At 32.5% G+C, this 19,282-nt stretch overlaps 1 protein-coding gene and 6 pseudogenes across 1 annotated transcript in view; 6 read left to right on the plus strand and 1 right to left on the minus strand.

Annotated features, from left to right (window-relative positions):
* The first annotated feature begins 1,266 nt into the window (after positions 1-1,266).
* Positions 1,267-3,588, plus strand: LOC130666855 (lethal(2) giant larvae protein homolog 1-like; annotated as a pseudogene).
* Positions 3,589-3,934: 346 nt separating this feature from the next.
* LOC130666856 (partitioning defective protein 6-like) lies at positions 3,935-6,492 on the plus strand (annotated as a pseudogene).
* On the plus strand, positions 5,517-7,970 carry LOC130666857 (bifunctional phosphoribosylaminoimidazole carboxylase/phosphoribosylaminoimidazole succinocarboxamide synthetase-like; annotated as a pseudogene).
* Positions 7,971-8,181: 211 nt separating this feature from the next.
* Positions 8,182-10,629, plus strand: LOC130666869 (bifunctional phosphoribosylaminoimidazole carboxylase/phosphoribosylaminoimidazole succinocarboxamide synthetase-like; annotated as a pseudogene).
* Positions 10,630-11,031: 402 nt separating this feature from the next.
* Positions 11,032-14,265, plus strand: LOC130666870 (bifunctional phosphoribosylaminoimidazole carboxylase/phosphoribosylaminoimidazole succinocarboxamide synthetase-like; annotated as a pseudogene).
* On the plus strand, positions 13,881-17,944 carry LOC130666871 (bifunctional phosphoribosylaminoimidazole carboxylase/phosphoribosylaminoimidazole succinocarboxamide synthetase-like; annotated as a pseudogene).
* LOC130666292 (uncharacterized) overlaps positions 16,202-19,282 on the minus strand; it is a 197,526-nt gene continuing 194,445 nt past the window's right edge. Inside the window, exon 4 of the mRNA XM_057467127.1 lies at positions 16,202-16,762. The gene's annotated coding sequence lies outside the window, so the exon portion shown is untranslated. The remainder of the gene's footprint in view (positions 16,763-19,282) is intronic.

Consider the following 19,282-nt stretch of genomic DNA (forward strand, 5'->3'; position numbering starts at 1 on the left):
CAATATTTTTCTTGAACCAAAAGTTAACTGTTTTTTCTGTGCATGTTATTTAAATACGAAATCTTCTTTAAGCGAGCGCGCGTTTTGTAATTGAGTTGAAAAACCCAACTTAGTACCCAATTTTTTTATGTTACATTCAACGTAATTTTTATATGGGACCGAAAAAAAAATATCGATGTTATTTGGCAGTCTAGTATATTAAGGTGGTCGTTAAAAATTAAATTTTCTGAGGCGCCCCATAAAAAGCTTTTTTTTAGTGAAACAATACCTGGGGAATTTGGTTTTTTCTTTTTAAGTAAAAAGAACACGTGCCGCAGGACGATCAAAGTTCTTTTTTCGATACAATCGTGGTTTTTTTTAATATCTCATGAAATATGCAGATTAAACGAAAAAATCATGGGAACAATTTTGTAGGAAATTAAATTTTTGACAAAAAAGGTCATATTCATTTTTTTTATAAAATGTGTATTTATGAAGATATTTAAAATAACTTTTTTTAGATCTGATGAATTGAGCGTTTTAAGGATTACAAATTTTGAAAATAACATTTTTGTAAGTATATAGAAACTACAACAAGCATTAATGATTGATCTGCTACGAGTTACGAAGTTGTCTATATTTAAGAAAAAACGTTATTTTAAACATTCGTAATCCTTAAAATGATCTATTGATAAGATCTAAAAAAGTTTTTTTAAAATATCTTCATAAATACACATTTTACAAAAAAAATGAACATGATCTTTTTTGTCAAGAATTTAATTTCCCACAAAATTGTTCCTAGGATTTTTTCCTTTGATCTGCATATTTCATGAGATATTCTAAAAAAAACGCGATTGTATCGAAAGATGAACTTTGATCGTCCTGCGGCATGTGTTCTTTTTACTTAACAGGGGTTCGTACTTCTCTCTCTATTACACTCAAGTCCTCGAACGGTACTATCTTTGTTGCACTTATGCAGTAAATGGAAACTTTGGCCGAGTTTTTCTCTTAAACAAACGAATATTGTCAAACAATTAAAGCGCACTTCACAAGATTAGACAGTAATGCATCAATGTGCGGTCTGTATTTTGAATTAAGAGATTTTGTTTCCGAAAAAAACTCAGCCGAAAATATCTGATAACCCCTGTTAAAAAGAAAAAACCAAATTCCCCAGGTATTTTTTCACTAAAAAGAAGCTTTTTATAGGGCGCCTGAGAAAATTTAATTTTCAATGACCACCCTAATATATATGTCTAATTGTTGAGCTACATGTATTAAACTAAACAATTAACTCACGTAATTTATCTATCTCAGGTTACTTGCTCCCAACATGTACCCAACATTCCTTCTGAATTATGGGACTCAGTAATATCCGCTGGAAAATCACAGACGGAACATTTGTATTCAAACAAAGAATGGCCTATTGATGGCGGAATATTGCTCTGTAAAAAATCACCCGATGACGATAAAACAAAACCTCGTGAATTTTCATTGACCGGTCACGAGGACGGAACAATAAGATTTTGGGATGCTTCTGAAGTAGCACTCACTCCTTTATACAAATATAATTCATCGCTAATATTCACTGGTGAACATCTCGATGTGCTCGAACAGTCTCAAGACGACGACGATGATGAAGATTGGCCGCCTTTTAGAAAAGTCGGTACATTTGATCCTTATTCAGATGACCCACGTCTCGCTGTTAAAAAAGTAATGCTTTGTCCATTATCATCAACGCTCATAGTTGCCGGTACTGCTGGTCATATTATCACTGCAGACATATCATCCGAACAAATAAGTAAAGAAATAAAAGCTGTAACTATGAATATTGTTAATGATCGTGATGGTTTCGTATGGAAAGGACACGACCATTTACCAGTTAGAACAGAGTCTGTTTCATTTAGCGTTGGCTTTCAACCGCAGAGTTTAGTTCAGCTTTATCCACCCGCACAGGTAACAGCACTGGCTATTCACACTGAGTGGGGACTTATTGCTGCCGGTACTGCCCACGGTCTTGCAGTATTTGATTACGTAAGAGGTAAATCAATTACCGTTAAATGTATACTTAATCCAAATGATTTATCTGGATCGGGTGACACTCCAATATCTCAAAGAAAATCATTTAAAAAATCATTAAGAGAATCATTCAGGCGACTTAAGAAAGGCAGGTCGCAACGACGACCAAATGCAAATACAAGTCCCACGCGAAGTACCATAACCGTTGAAAAAAATAAAGAAATATCACCAGTGGCAGCATCACCAAGCGGAAATTTATCTCCAATAGATATAAAACCTGTTGAACGATAAGTAGAAGCTCGTCCAGTTGACGATGCCTTGGGTTCAATGGTCCGTAGTGTTTATTTTTCTCGTAGTTTTATAATCAGCATGCAAAATACAACACCAACTCTTTGGGCAGGTACTAACAACGGTACTGTGTATGTATTTACGTTGGGTATTCCCGCTGGCGCGAGGCGTAACGAAGACGACGTAAATTGCACGCTTGGTAAAGAGATACAATTGAAGCATCGCGCTCCCGTGATTGCAATAACAATACTTGATGGTTCAAATATCCCATTGCCGGAACCATTTAAGGTGGAGAAGGGCGTGACTGCTGGACCGGACATGACCGCACCTCATCGAGTTGTCATTGCCAGTGAAGAACAGTTTAAGATATTCAATCTTCCATCGCTGAAACCTTTTTGCAAGTACAAGCTTACTGCTCACGAAGGCTCGAGAGTACGTAAAACAGGTTTTGCCAAGTTCACGTGCCCTATTGAACCCACGGGTGTACACGAAGAAACTTGTCTTCTTTGTCTTACTAATCTGGGTGATTGTCTTGTTCTTGGAATCCCGGAACTCAGAAGACAGATAAATGCTGCGGCAATTAAACGTGAAGATATAAATGGCATTTCGTCATTGACATTTACTAAGGCTGGAGAAGCATTATATCTTCATTCGAGCTCGGAATTACAGCGTATATCTGTGTCAGCGACTAAGGGAACGAGAGCACACTGTGCATTAAATTTACCACTGAATGCACGTTCAGTACCAGAACCACCGATATCCACTGAAGAAGTACAAGATGAGGTTACCGATGAGTCGCCGCCTGAAAAAGAAACTGAGTCACAGGATAACGAAAGCGCGCCAGCACCGCGGATTCTTGAAAATGGAGTTGGATCAAGTGAGTTGTTATTTCATTTATTTATTATTTTTTTTTTTTTTTTCATATGTAAAATGTGGCTCGTTATGTGTTACTAGAAAAAATTAAATGCTTGGCATACTTAATAATATTTATATATAATATGCCTATTGTTCGTTCTTGTGCTTGTCTGTTTACCCAGTCTCAATTAAATTAACAATAGTTAAATAGGATTACTGGTTATGCCCGAGTGAACAGAGCAGTTAGCGAAGGTTTTAAATGAAAATGTGATAATCAACTTGAGCGACTTTCCAATATTTAAAATTTTAGCACATAGCGGTGAAACGTCGAAAGATTCATCGCTGACACCAGGAGCTAGCAGCAGTGACGTAAACGGTGAAGATGACCGCCAGGATCGCAGTTCAATTGGTGATATTACCATTGACAGTGTTAAGGATCATTTACTGTAAGTAACACAGCAAATATTTATTTATAATTTTCAGTTTAAAATTTCTTAGATTTTCAAGGATAATTGTCAGGGAAATTTAATAAAATTTATTTATTTTACGGGAATTCTCTTTAGTGGAAATTGGCTACAAATGGCCATATAAAGTCTTATATGATCATATATGGAAATTAGAAATATATGAATTTAAAATTTTCAAATAACTTGGGTTAACACACGTGTGTCCTGTCAATAATCAGTGTATCTTAATTTTTAGTCTACTAATCACTGACACTAATTATTTTAAAATAAATAACTATTTACTCTATATAAATATTTGGTTTTGTAAATTAAAATAACTTAACATCCGGATGACAACACACCGATATTTAAAATATAAAATAGTAATTAATTAGCTGGTGAAAGTTGAATTACTTCATTACCATAATAAATTTAGTCAGTTTCGACTTGAGCGACAATACTCTTTTTGACTCATAAATAAATTCCTATAAAAAAAATATAATTTATCATTATTATTAGTCACTCAAATAAACGATAAAAAAGTGTCAATAATTGCGCCTCTTTATCAAATTAATAATATTAAATAAAAAGTACTAATAATTACTTATGACGTAGTTCGACGCAGATATCATCCGTTTTTCAATGAATAAAAATAATCCAATTGGTAACGATGATTTCGTAAAATACTCGGCGAGAAACACGAGCTAAATAAAGATGACAAGGACAAAAATTTTTATATTCGCTACACGGATCCAACTGACAATGATTTGCTGCCAATAAATAATGATAATAATCTCGCACGTGCTCTTGCGGCCGCAAAGTCATTGCTCAAGATAATAATTACCCGAAACGGAGACAGTTTCGACGATCATCCTGGAATCGGGACTCTCAAGCCAAAAAATTTAATATCGAGCATTCTAGGCGGCACTTCCAGTAAACCCAGACCTCTTGCTATTTTCAATCCTCATGACTTCCGAAAAGTAAGTAATTTTACATTCATCCATAATCATAATTCGTAAATTATTTAATTAATTAATTGATTAATTATCAAACAGGTATCAGCTATTATAGATGTTGATATTTTACCAGAAACATGTCGACGAGTAAGATTATTAAAGCATGGCTCCGATAAACCACTAGGTTTTTATATTAAAGATGGTGAAAGTGTTCGTCTCTTACCACCATCAGCTGGCGGTGGATTTGAAGAAGTACCAGGTGTATTTATTAGTCGACTTGTACCTGGTGGTCTTGCTGAAAGTACTGGATTATTAGCAGTAAATGACGAAGTATTAGAAGTAAATGGTATCGAAGTTGCTGGAAAAACTCTTGATCAAGTAAGTAATTAATCAAATTCCCAGTTAAATTATCAGTTAAATTTATTTAAATAAACAAAATTCTAGGTGACAGATACGATGATCGCCAACTCGTCAAATTTAATAATTACCGTTAAACAAGCAAATCAACGTGCAGCAATGGCTGCACCAAGAAGCGGATCTTTCTTCCGCAACAATCAATTGTCGTCAGGAAGTCATTAATCAACTGAGAGTATCGTCACAGGAAGCGCAAGTGGCGAGGAAGCTGACGAAATAATTGATCTGACGGGAGTTGCGCTTCATGACGATATTCCTACATCTTCCCACCATCATCATCATCATCATCATCAACATCAACACCAGCATCCGCATCAACATTGGCACCAGCACCAGCATCACCACCAACATCATCAGCCTCACAATCATTTCAATCATGACCAACCAGGTGTTCTTCATCTTTAAGGTAACCCGAGAAATTTAAATATTAAAATTTAAAACGCCTCTCCAAGTGCCTCGAACATTTTGTAAAATAATTATATGAGTAATAACTTTATAAGTAATCAGTAATTAGTTATGAGTAACAAATATTATGTGCAGCTCAATGAGATGATTGTTATCAATGATTCATTTATATTTTATTTTGAATGACAGCGTAACCTGAGTAATAATGTGGTACTTAATTAATTAGCGAATGTACTTAATCAAAAATAATAATGACGTTCGAAAAATTCAAATAATTATATTTTCAAAATCTAAATATACAAATTTATTTTATATATATATATATATCAATGAGATTGTAAATATTTTGAGGAATTGTTCATTTTTTTCCTCTACTGGAACAAATAATCCTGAGTAACTGTAAATAAGTTAGTTATTGAAAAAGAATAATTAAGAAGAAAACATAAATAAAAAACTTAAGCAATTGATTAAGTCTTGACAGCTCATTTTTATTAATTGTTAATCATTAATGTTTGATTATATCAGGAAGAGTGGGGCATAATAGAAAATACTCGCCGAGAAACACGAGCTAAATAAAGATGACAAGGACAAAAATTTTAATATTCGCTACACGGATCCAACTGACAATGATTTGCTGCCAATAAATAATGATAATAATCTCGCATGTGCTCTTGCGGCCGCAGAGTCATTGATCACGATAATAATCACTCGAAACGGAGAGAGTTTCGACGATCATCCTGGAACCGGGACTCTCAAGCCAAAAAATTTAATATCGAGCATTCTAGGCGGCACTCCCGGTAAACCCAGACCTCTCGCTATTTTTAATCCTCATGACTTCCGACAAGTAAGTAATTTTAAGTTCATCCATAATCATAATTCGTAAATTATTTAATTAATTAATTGATTAATTTGTTATGTCATAAATTACAATACGATAATAAGAATGTTATATTATTATTATTATTATTATTGTTTTTTTTTTTTTTTATTATAAAGGATACAAAACAGGAAAATTAATAATTGAAGGAAAAACAAAACAAGTTTTTGAACTTGCTAATGATCCTTCATTCTGTCTCCTTTTGAGTAAAGACCGAATCACTGCTGGAGATGGTGTTAAATCACACAATTTTGAAGGAAAAGCAGCAATCAGACAGCAACAAACGCTAAAGTATTTGAATTACTCAACAAAGCTGGTTTGAAAACAGCTTTTGTAAAGTTGGCTGGAGAAAAAGCTTTTATTGCCAAAAAATGTGAAATAGTTCCCATTGAATGGGTCACCAGAAGATTGACTACTGGAAGTTTCCTTAAGAGACATGCAGGTAAATAAAAAAAAAAAAACATTAATTTTTAAAATAATAAACATTTAAGATAATTAATTAAGTGCGTTAATTTACAGGTGTACCTGAGGGTTATCGTTTCAATCCTCCACTTCAGGAAACATTTTTTAAACATGATGCTAATCACGATCCTCAGTGGTCTGAGCAGCAAATAATATCAGCGGGATTTAAATTCAATGGAGTAACTATTGGTAAAGATGAAGTTGATATTATGCAGCGTATGGCACTTGCTGTTTTTGAGATTCTAGAACGTGCTTGGGCTACTCGTGATTGCGCGCTAATCGATATGAAGATTGAGTTCGGTGTTGATGCTGATGGTGAAATATTGGTGTCTGATATAATTGATAGCGATTCTTGGAGACTGTAGCCTTTTGGAAAAAAAAGATTGATAAAAGACAAGCAGGTAACTAATTTATTTTCAAATAAAATTATACTATTTTAATTTGAATAATTAATTATTAATTATTGCTTTCAGGTTCACAGAAATTTAACAACTGTTACTGATGCTGATCTACAAACAGTAAAACGCAATTTTGAGTGGGTAGCTGAGCAACTCGATTATCTTGTACCTCCGACAAAATCAATGGTCGTAATTTTAATGGGATCGCCTTCAGATGAAGATCATTGTAAAAAAATAGCAAATTATGTTACTGATTTAGGTCTCAGAGCGCAAATGAGAGTCACTAGTGCTCACAAAGGCACCGTAGAGACATTAAGGATTCTTGCTGAGTATGAAGGGACTGGTGAAAAGGTTTGTTTTTATAAATTTATCATATTCATTGTTTTGCTTATTATTAAAGAAATAAAAAACAATAAATCATCTGACACCCAAGATAGTATATTGTAAAGTTCAATGATAAAAAGTATTTGATTAGAAACAATAATAATTGTTTACATTTGTTTTATCTTTGGTAGGTTGTGTTAATCGCAGTTGCTGGCAGGAGCAACGGACTTGGTCCAGTACTTTCAGGCAATACTGCATTCCCGGTAATAAACTATCCACCTGTTACTACTGAGAATGTTGATCAAGATACTTGGTCTTCATTAAATGTTCCGTCAGGTAATTAGATAAATAAATAATATAAATATTTATTCATCTAATTTATCAGTTAAATTTATTTAAATAAACAAAATTCTAGGTGACAGATACGATGATCGCCAACTCGTCAAATTTAATAATTACCGTTAAACAAGCAAATCAACGTGCAGCAATGGCTGCACCAAGAAGCGGTTCTTTCTTCCGCAACAATCAATTGTCGTCAGGAAGTCATTAATCAACTGAGAGTATCGTCACAGGAAGCGCAAGTGACGAGGAAGCTGACGAAATAATTGATCTGACGGGAGTTGCGCTTCATGACGATATTCCTACATCTTCCCACCATCATCATCATCATCATCATCAACATCAACACCAGCATCCGCATCAACATTAGCACCAGCACCAGCATCACCACCAACATCATCAGCCTCACAATCATTTCAATCATGACCAACCAGGTGTTCTTCATCTTTAAGGTAACCCGAGAAATTTAAATATTAAAATTTAAAACGCCTCTCCAAGTGCCTCGAACATTTTGTAAAATAATTATATGAGTAATAACTTTATAAGTAATCTGTAATTAGTTATGAGTAACAAATATTATGTGCAGCTCAATGAAATGATTGTTATCAATGATTCATTTATATTTTATTTTGAATGACAGCGTAATCTGAGTAATAATGTGGTACTTAATTAATTAGCGAATGTACTTAATCAAAAATAATAATGAAGTTCGAAAAATTCAAATAATTATATTTTCAAAATCTAAATATACAAATTTATTTTATATATATATATATATCAATGAGATTGTAAATATTTTGAGGAATTGTTCATTTTTTTCCTCTACTGGAACAAATAATCCTGAGTAATTGTAAATAAGTTAGTTATTGAAAAAAAATAATTAAGAAGAAAACATAAATAAAAAACTTAAGCAATTGATTAAGTCTTGACAGCTCATTTTTATTAATTGTTAATCATTAATGTTTGATTTCATCAGGAAGAGTGGGGCATAATAGAAAATACTCGCCGAGAAACACGAGCTAAATAAAGATGACAAGGACAAAAATTTTAATATTCGCTACACGGATCCAACTGACAATGATTTGCTGCCAATAAATAATGATAATAATCTCGCACGTGCTCTTGCGGCCGCAGAGTCATTGATCACGATAATAATCACTCGAAACGGAGAGAGTTTCGACGATCATCCTGGAACCGGGACTCTCAAGCCAAAAAATTTAATATCGAGCATTCTAGGCGGCACTCCCGGTAAACCCAGACCTCTCGCTATTTTTAATCCTCATGACTTCCGACAAGTAAGTAATTCTAAGTTCATCCATAATCATAATTCGTAAATTATTTAATTAATTAATTGATTAATTTGTTATGTCATAAATTACAATACGATAATAAGAATGTTATATTATTATTATTATTATTATTGTTTTTTTTTTTTTTATTATAAAGGATACAAAACAGGAAAATTAATAATTGAAGGAAAAACAAAACAAGTTTTTGAACTTGCTAATGATCCTTCATTCTGTCTCCTTTTAAGTAAAGACCGAATCACTGCTGGAGATGGTGCTAAATCACACAATTTTGAAGGAAAAGCAGCAATCAGACAGCAACAAACGCTAAAGTATTTGAATTACTTAACAAAGCTGGTTTGAAAACAGCTTTTGTAAAGTTGGCTGGAGAAAAAGCTTTTATTGCCAAAAAATGTGAAATAGTTCCCATTGAATGGGTCACCAGAAGATTGACTACTGGAAGTTTCCTTAAGAGACATGCAGGTAAATAAAAAAAAAAAAACATTAATTTTTAAAATAATAAACATTTAAGATAATTAATTTAGTGCGTTAATTTACAGGTGTACCTGAGGGTTATCGTTTCAATCCTCCACTTCAGGAAACATTTTTTAAACATGATGCTAATCACGATCCTGAGTGGTCTGAGCAGCAAATAATATCAGCGGGATTTAAATTCAATGGAGTAACTATTGGTAAAGATGAAGTTGATATTATGCAGCGTATGGCACTTGCTGTTTTTGAGATTCTAGAACGTGCTTGGGCTACTCGTGATTGCGCGCTAATCGATATGAAGATTGAGTTCGGTGTTGATGCTGATGGTGAAATATTGGTGTCTGATATAATTGATAGCGATTCTTGGAGACTGTAGCCTTTTGGAAAAAAAAGATTGATAAAAGACAAGCAGGTAACTAATTTATTTTCAAATAAAATTATACTATTTTAATTTGAATAATTAATTATTAATTATTGCTTTCAGGTTCACAGAAATTTAACAACTGTTACTGATGCTGATCTACAAACAGTAAAACGCAATTTTGAGTGGGTAGCTGAGCAACTCGATTATCTTGTACCTCCGACAAAATCAATGGTTGTAATTTTAATGGGATCGCCTTCAGATGAAGATCATTGCAAAAAAATAGCAAATTATGCTACTGATTTAGGTCTCAGAGCGCAAACGAGAGTCACTAGTGCTCACAAAGGCACCGTAGAGACATTAAGGATTCTTGCTGAGTATGAAGGGACTGGTGAAAAGGTTTGTTTTTATAAATTTATCATATTCATTGTTTTGCTTATTATTAAAGAAATAAAAAACAATAAATCATCTGACACCCAAGATAGTATATCGTAAAGTTCAATGATAAAAAGTATTTGATTAGAAACAATAATAATTGTTTACATTTGTTTTATCTTTGGTAGGTTGTGTTAATCGCAGTTGCTGGCAGGAGCAACGGACTTGGTCCAGTACTTTCAGGCAATACTGCATTCCCGGTAATAAACTATCCACCTGTTACTACTGAGAATGTTGATCAAGATATTTGGTCTTCATTAAATGTTCCGTCAGGTAATTAGATAAATAAATAATATAAATATTTATTCATCTAATTTATCAGTTAAATTTATTTAAATAAACAAAATTCTAGGTGAACGATACGATGATCGCCAACTCGTCAAATTTAATAATTACCGTTAAACAAGCAAATCAACGTGCAGCAATGGCTGCACCAAGAAGCGGTTCTTTCTTCCGCAACAATCAATTGTCGTCAGGAAGTCATTAATCAACTGAGAGTATCGTCACAGGAAGCGCAAGTGACGAGGAAGCTGACGAAATAATTGATCTGACGGGAGTTGCGCTTCATGACGATATTCCTACATCTTCCCACCATCATCATCATCATCATCATCAACATCAACACCAGCATCCGCATCAACATTAGCACCAGCACCAGCATCACCACCAACATCATCAGCCTCACAATCATTTCAATCATGACCAACCAGGTGTTCTTCATCTTTAAGGTAACCCGAGAAATTTAAATATTAAAATTTAAAACGCCTCTCCAAGTGCCTCGAACATTTTGTAAAATAATTATATGAGTAATAACTTTATAAGTAATCAGTAATTAGTTATGAGTAACAAATATCATGTGCAGCTCAATGAGATGATTGTTATCAATGATTCATTTATATTTTATTTTGAATGACAGCGTAATCTGAGTAATAATGTGGTACTTAATTAATTAGCGAATGTACTTAATCAAAAATAATAATGACGTTCGAGAAATTCAAATAATTATATTTTCAAAATCTAAATATACAAATTTATTTTATATATATATATATATATCAATGAGATTGTAAATATTTTGAGGAATTGTTCATTTTTTTCCTCTACTGGAACAAATAATCCTGAGTAATTGTAAATAAGTTAGTTATTGAATAAGAATAATCAAGAAGAAAACATAAATAAAAAACTTAAGCAATTGATTAAGTCTTGACAGCTCATTTTTATTAATTGTTAATCATTAATGTTTGATTATATCAGGAAGAGTGGGGCATAATAGAAAATACTCGCCGAGAAACACGAGCTAAATAAAGATGACAAGGACAAAAATTTCAATATTCGCTACACGGATCCAACTGACAATGATTTGCTGCCAATAAATGATGATAATAATCTCGCACGTGCTCTTGCGGCCGCAGAGTCATTGATCACGATAATAATCACTCGAAACGGAGAGCGTTTCGACGATCATCCTGGAACCGGGACTCTCAAGCCAAAAAATTTAATATCGAGCATTCTAGGCGGCACTCCCGGTAAACCCAGACCTCTCGCTATTTTTAATCCTCATGACTTCCGACAAGTAAGTAATTTTAAGTTCATCCATAATCATAATTCGTAAATTATTTAATTAATTAATTGATTAATTTGTTATGTCATAAATTACAATACGATAATAAGAATGTTATATTATTATTATTATTATTATTGTTTTTTTTTTTTTTATAAAGGATACAAAATAGGAAAATTAATAATTGAAGGAAAAACAAAACAAGTTTTTGAACTTGCTAATGATCCTTCATTCTGTCTCCTTTTGAGTAAAGACCGAATCACTGCTGGAGATGGTGTTAAATCACACAATTTTGAAGGAAAAGCAGCAATCAGACAGCAACAAACGCTAAAGTATTTGAATTACTCAACAAAGCTGGTTTGAAAACAGCTTTTGTAAAGTTGGCTGGAGAAAAAGCTTTTGTTGCCAAAAAATGTGAAATAGTTCCCATTGAATGGGTCACCAGAAGATTGACTACTGGAAGTTTCCTTAAGAGACATGCAGGTAAATAAAAAAAAAAAAACATTAATTTTTAAAATAATAAACATTTAAGATAATTAATTAAGTGCGTTAATTTACAGGTGTACCTGAGGGTTATCGTTTCAATCCTCCACTTCAGGAAACATTTTTTAAACATGATGCTAATCACGATCCTCAGTGGTCTGAGCAGCAAATAATATCAGCGGGATTTAAATTCAATGGAGTAACTATTGGTAAAGATGAAGTTGATATTATGCAGCGTATGGCACTTGCTGTTTTTGAGATTCTAGAACGTGCTTGGGCTACTCGTGATTGCGCGCTAATCGATATGAAGATTGAGTTCGGTGTTGATGCTGATGGTGAAATATTGGTGTCTGATATAATTGATAGCGATTCTTGGAGACTGTAGCCTTTTGGAAAAAAAAGATTGATAAAAGACAAGCAGGTAACTAATTTATTTTCAAATAAAATTATACTATTTTAATTTTAATAATTAATTATTAATTATTGGTTTCAGGTTCACAGAAATTTAACAACTGTTACTGATGCTGATCTACAAACAGTAAAACGCAATTTTGAGTGGGTAGCTGAGCAACTCGATTATCTTGTACCTCCGACAAAATCAATGGTCGTAATTTTAATGGGATCGCCTTCAGATGAAGATCATTGTAAAAAAATAGCAAATTATGTTACTGATTTAGGTCTCAGAGCGCAAATGAGAGTCACTAGTGCTCACAAAGGCACCGTAGAGATATTAAGGATTCTTGCTGAGTATGAAGGGACTGGTGAAAAGGTTTGTTTTTATAAATTTATCATATTCATTGTTTTGCTTATTATTAAAGAAATAAAAAACAATAAATCATCTGACACCCAAGATAGTATATTGTAAAGTTCAATGATAAAAAGTATTTGATTAGAAACAATAATAATTGTTTACATTTGTTTTATCTTTGGTAGGTTGTGTTAATCGCAGTTGCTGGCAGGAGCAACGGACTTGGTCCAGTACTTTCAGGCAATACTGCATTCCCGGTAATAAACTATCCACCTGTTACTACTGAGAATGTTGATCAAGATACTTGGTCTTCATTAAATGTTCCGTCAGGTAATTAGATAAATAAATAATATAAATATTTATTCATCTAATTTATCAGTTAAATTTATTTAAATAAACAAAATTCTAGGTGACAGATACGATGATCGCCAACTCGTCAAATTTAATAATTACCGTTAAACAAGCAAATCAACGTGCAGCAATGGCTGCACCAAGAAGCGGTTCTTTCTTCCGCAACAATCAATTGTCGTCAGGAAGTCATTAATCAACTGAGAGTATCGTCACAGGAAGCGCAAGTGACGAGGAAGCTGACGAAATAATTGATCTGACGGGAGTTGCGCTTCATGACGATATTCCTACATCTTCCCACCATCATCATCATCATCATCATCAACATCAACACCAGCATCCGCATCAACATTAGCACCAGCACCAGCATCACCACCAACATCATCAGCCTCACAATCATTTCAATCATGACCAACCAGGTGTTCTTCATCTTTAAGGTAACCCGAGAAATTTAAATATTAAAATTTAAAACGCCTCTCCAAGTGCCTCGAACATTTTGTAAAATAATTATATGAGTAATAACTTTATAAGTAATCTGTAATTAGTTATGAGTAACAAATATTATGTGCAGCTCAATGAAATGATTGTTATCAATGATTCATTTATATTTTATTTTGAATGACAGCGTAATCTGAGTAATAATGTGGTACTTAATTAATTAGCGAATGTACTTAATCAAAAATAATAATGACGTTCGAAAAATTCAAATAATTATATTTTCAAAATCTAAATATACAAATTTATTTTATATATATATATATATCAATGAGATTGTAAATATTTTGAGGAATTGTTCATTTTTTTCCTCTACTGGAACAAATAATCCTGAGTAATTGTAAATAAGTTAGTTATTGAAAAAAAATAATTAAGAAGAAAACATAAATAAAAAACTTAAGCAATTGATTAAGTCTTGACAGCTCATTTTTATTAATTGTTAATCATTAATGTTTGATTTCATCAGGAAGAGTGGGGCATAATAGAAAATACTCGCCGAGAAACACGAGCTAAATAAAGATGACAAGGACAAAAATTTTAATATTCGCTACACGGATCCAACTGACAATGATTTGCTGCCAATAAATAATGATAATAATCTCGCACGTGCTCTTGCGGCCGCAGAGTCATTGATCACGATAATAATCACTCGAAACGGAGAGAGTTTCGACGATCATCCTGGAACCGGGAGTCTCAAGCTAAAAAATTTAATATCGAGCATTCTAGGCGGCACTCCCGGTAAACCCAGACCTCTCGCTATTTTTAATCCTCATGACTTCCGACAAGTAAGTAATTCTAAGTTCATCCATAATCATAATTCGTAAATTATTTAATTAATTAATTGATTAATTTGTTATGTCATAAATTACAATACGATAATAAGAATGTTATATTATTATTATTATTATTATTGTTTTTTTTTTTTTTATTATAAAGGATACAAAACAGGAAAATTAATAATTGAAGGAAAAACAAAACAAGTTTTTGAACTTGCTAATGATCCTTCATTCTGTCTCCTTTTAAGTAAAGACCGAATCACTGCTGGAGATGGTGCTAAATCACACAATTTTGAAGGAAAAGCAGCAATCAGACAGCAACAAACGCTAAAGTATTTGAATTACTTAACAAAGCTGGTTTGAAAACAGCTTTTGTAAAGTTGGCTGGAGAAAAAGCTTTTATTGCCAAAAAATGTGAAATAGTTCCCATTGAATGGGTCACCAGAAGATTGACTACTGGAAGTTTCCTTAAGAGACATGCAGGTAAATAAAAAAAAAAAAACATTAATTTTTAAAATAATAAACATTTAAGATAATTAATTAAGTGCGTTAATTTACAGGTGTACCTGAGGGTTATCGTTTCAATCCTCCACTTCAGGAAACATTTTTTAAACATGATGCTAATCACGATCCTCAGTGGTCTGAGCAGCAAATAATATCAGCGGGATTTAAATTCAATGGAGTAACTATTGGTAAAGATGAAGTTGATATTATGCAGCGTATGGCACTTGCTGTTTTTGAGATTCTAGAACGTGCTTGGGCTACTCGTGATTGCGCGCTAATCGATATGAAGATTGAGTTCGGTGTTGATGCTGATGGTGAAATATTGGTGTCTGATATAATTGATAGCGATTCTTGGAGACTGTAGCCTTTTGGAAAAAAAAGATTGATAAAAGACAAGCAGGTAACTAATTTATTTTCAAATAAAATTATACTATTTTAATTTGAATAATTAATTATTAATTATTGGTTTCAGGTTCACAGAAATTTAACAACTGTTACTGATGCTGATCTACAAACAGTAAAACGCAATTTTGAGTGGGTAGCTGAGCAACTCGATTATCTTGTACCTCCGACAAAATCAATGGTCGTAATTTTAATGGGATCGCCTTCAGATGAAGATCATTGTAAAAAAATAGCAAATTATGTTACTGATTCAGGTCTCAGAGCGCAAATGAGAGTCACTAGTGCTCACAAAGGCACCGTAGAGACATTAAGGATTCTTGCTGAGTATGAAGGGACTGGTGAAAAGGTTTGTTTTTATAAATTTATCATATTCATTGTTTTGCTTATTATTAAAGAAATAAAAAACAATAAATCATCTGACACCCAAGATAGTATATTGTAAAGTTCAATGATAAAAAGTATTTGATTAGAAACAATAATAATTGTTTACATTTGTTTTATCTTTGGTAGGTTGTGTTAATCGCAGTTGCTGGCAGGAGCAGCGGACTTGGTCCAGTACTTTCAGGCAATACTGCATTCCCGGTAATAAACTATCCACCTGTTACTACTGAGAATGTTGATCAAGATACTTGGTCTTCATTAAATGTTCCGTCAGGTAATTAGATAAATAAATAATATAAATATTTATTCATCTAATTTATCAGTTAAATTTATTTAAATAAACAAAATTCTAGGTGACAGATACGATGATCGCCAACTCGTCAAATTTAATAATTACCGTTAAACAAGCAAATCAACGTGCAGCAATGGCTGCACCAAGAAGCGGTTCTTTCTTCCGCAACAATCAATTGTCGTCAGGAAGTCATTAATCAACTGAGAGTATCGTCACAGGAAGCGCAAGTGACGAGGAAGCTGACGAAATAATTGATCTGACGGGAGTTGCGCTTCATGACGATATTTCTACATCTTCCCACCATCATCATCATCATCATCAACATCAACACCAGCATCCGCATCAACATTAGCACCAGCACCAGCATCACCACCAACATCATCAGCCTCACAATCATTTCAATCATGACCAACCAGGTGTTCTTCATCTTTAAGGTAACCTGAGAAATTTAAATATTAAAATTTAAAACGCCTCTCCAAGTGCCTCGAACATTTTGTAAAATAATTATATGAGTAATAACTTTATAAGTAATCAGTAATTAGTTATGAGTAACAAATATTATGTGCAGCTCAATGAGATGATTGTTATCAATGATTCATTTATATTTTATTTTGAATGACAGCGTAATCTGAGTAATAATGTGGTACTTAATTAATTAGCGAATGTACTTAATCAAAAATAATAATGACGTTCGAGAAATTCAAATAATTATATTTTCAAAATCTAAATATACAAATTTATTTTATATATATATATATATATCAATGAGATTGTAAATATTTTGAGGAATTGTTCATTTTTTTCCTCTACTGGAACAAATAATCCTGAGTAATTGTAAATAAGTTAGTTATTGAATAAGAATAATCAAGAAGAAAACCTAAAAAAAACAAACTTAAACAATCCCTCGCGGATTTGGAGTTACTGTAAAATCACAGTGAAATCACAGTGAAATCAATATTACCGTGAGTTTACTGTGTATTGACGGTAATTTCATAGTGAATTCACAGTCATTTTGTGCCATTTCGTCACTGTGGTTTTGTAGTAATTTTATGATAGTTCCATTGTGATTTCACTTGTGATTCTTTCGTAGGCTTACGATTAATTTACCATAGTTTCATGATAATCTTACTGTCGATGAACCATCGATTTATGGTAACCCGACAATGGTAACACTGAGGCTCTATCATGGATTTAACGTAAGTTTATCGTGGTTTCACTAAGAATTCACTGTGATTCCATAGTAATCTGATGGTGTTAACTCTGCAGCTTCACAATAGTTTCACAGTCAGTGCATAGTGGTTTTACCATGATTTTACTGTGATCCCATGGGGACCTAGTAGTATTAGCACTGTGACTCTACGATATTTTCACAGCAAATTATTAGTATTTTCTCCATGATTTAACTCTACTTTGATAGTGATCTGATAGGATACATCTATCATTAATCCATTTTCAAAATCAAAATTTGAATTTTTAATGTCATTAATCGATAGAAATGAAATTTAAAAAAAAATAATAACAATTATTTCATAAATGCTCTTATAATTATTTGTAAGTGTAGCAAATATTTGGGCACGTATGTATTTTATTTATTATAAATTTAGCTATTTTAGGAATTTCCGAGCGAAACTTTATCTGTATTTATCTAATTTAGTTAATATTATAAAAGCTTAAGACGGTAAAATTCTTCAGAATTATTGAAAAAAATAAATAAATAAATAAATAAATAAAAAAACTGAATAACTTTTATTTCAAAACTGTATAAATTGATTTTAAACTATTGCAAAAAATAAAGAGAACATGATTTAGATTAATATTTCAATAGTAAATATTTATTATTTATCATAATTTAAAATAAAATATTCTTAAATTAAGAAAACTTGATGATTTACAAATGAAGGCGAAAAATTTTTTCTTATAAATATCGAATTCTTTTAACCCGTTGAGGACACACCTCGAAAAAATAACGTTGAGGACACACGGGGTCCAGCGGACCCCACGCAGGAAAACAGTTCTCATTTGTGTTCTGCGCTATGTATCGACTTGAAACTGGTGCGAAACTTTAATTTTATATTCTCGTTAAATAATCTTATGATTGTTTTAATCTTTTTATGATTTTAAAATACTTAAATATTGTTAAGAAAAAAAAACTTACGAAATTGGACTTTTTTTATAAAAATAGTATTACAAATTTTAATTTTCAAAATATCAAAAAAAATCCAACGGCGTTTTATTCAAAAAACAATATTTTTTCGAGAAAAAAATAAATTTCTGATGAAGTTTGAAAAAAGTATATTTATTTTGAAGATCAAAGTCACGAATTTCGATCATTCTTGTAATAAAGGAATAGTACTCCTATGCAAACTATGCAAAAGAAATGTCTATTCCCTAAGGGTCTTTGTAGACTTAAAATAGCATTGAAATTTGACTGGGGTCCGTTGGACCCCATGTGTCCTCAACGGGTTAAATTTATACACGGGAAAAAATGCTGGAGTAGAATTTACCACACCAAACTAGTAAAAATTTTACTACACTTTGTGGTCGCCGCAATGACAACTGTAGTAACATAAGCCACAGTGTGCGTGATATTTTACTACTATAGGAGTTCTGCTTACTACTGTAATGTGGTAAAACTTTGTAGTTTCCACAACTACTCAATGTAGTATAAAATACTTATTTTGTGGTTTTGGGAACCACACAATTTTATATGAATTGGTATCTGTTACTATTTTTGGAGTATACAATACCAGATTACTTGTACAATCTACTCCAATGTGTGGTAAAATGATCGAAAGAAGAAAATAACAGCGCCACCTACAACTTTTTTACTCCATTCTGTGGGTATCCTCAACTTGTGTCAGTGTATTTAATATTATAAATAATATTATAAAACATTATAAATAATAATATATATAATTAAAAATATTTATATATATAATTAAAAATCGAGGCGTGCAAT

This window comes from Microplitis mediator, chromosome 4 (assembly GCF_029852145.1).
Source record: "Microplitis mediator isolate UGA2020A chromosome 4, iyMicMedi2.1, whole genome shotgun sequence".
Lineage (NCBI taxonomy): Eukaryota > Metazoa > Arthropoda > Insecta > Hymenoptera > Braconidae > Microplitis > Microplitis mediator.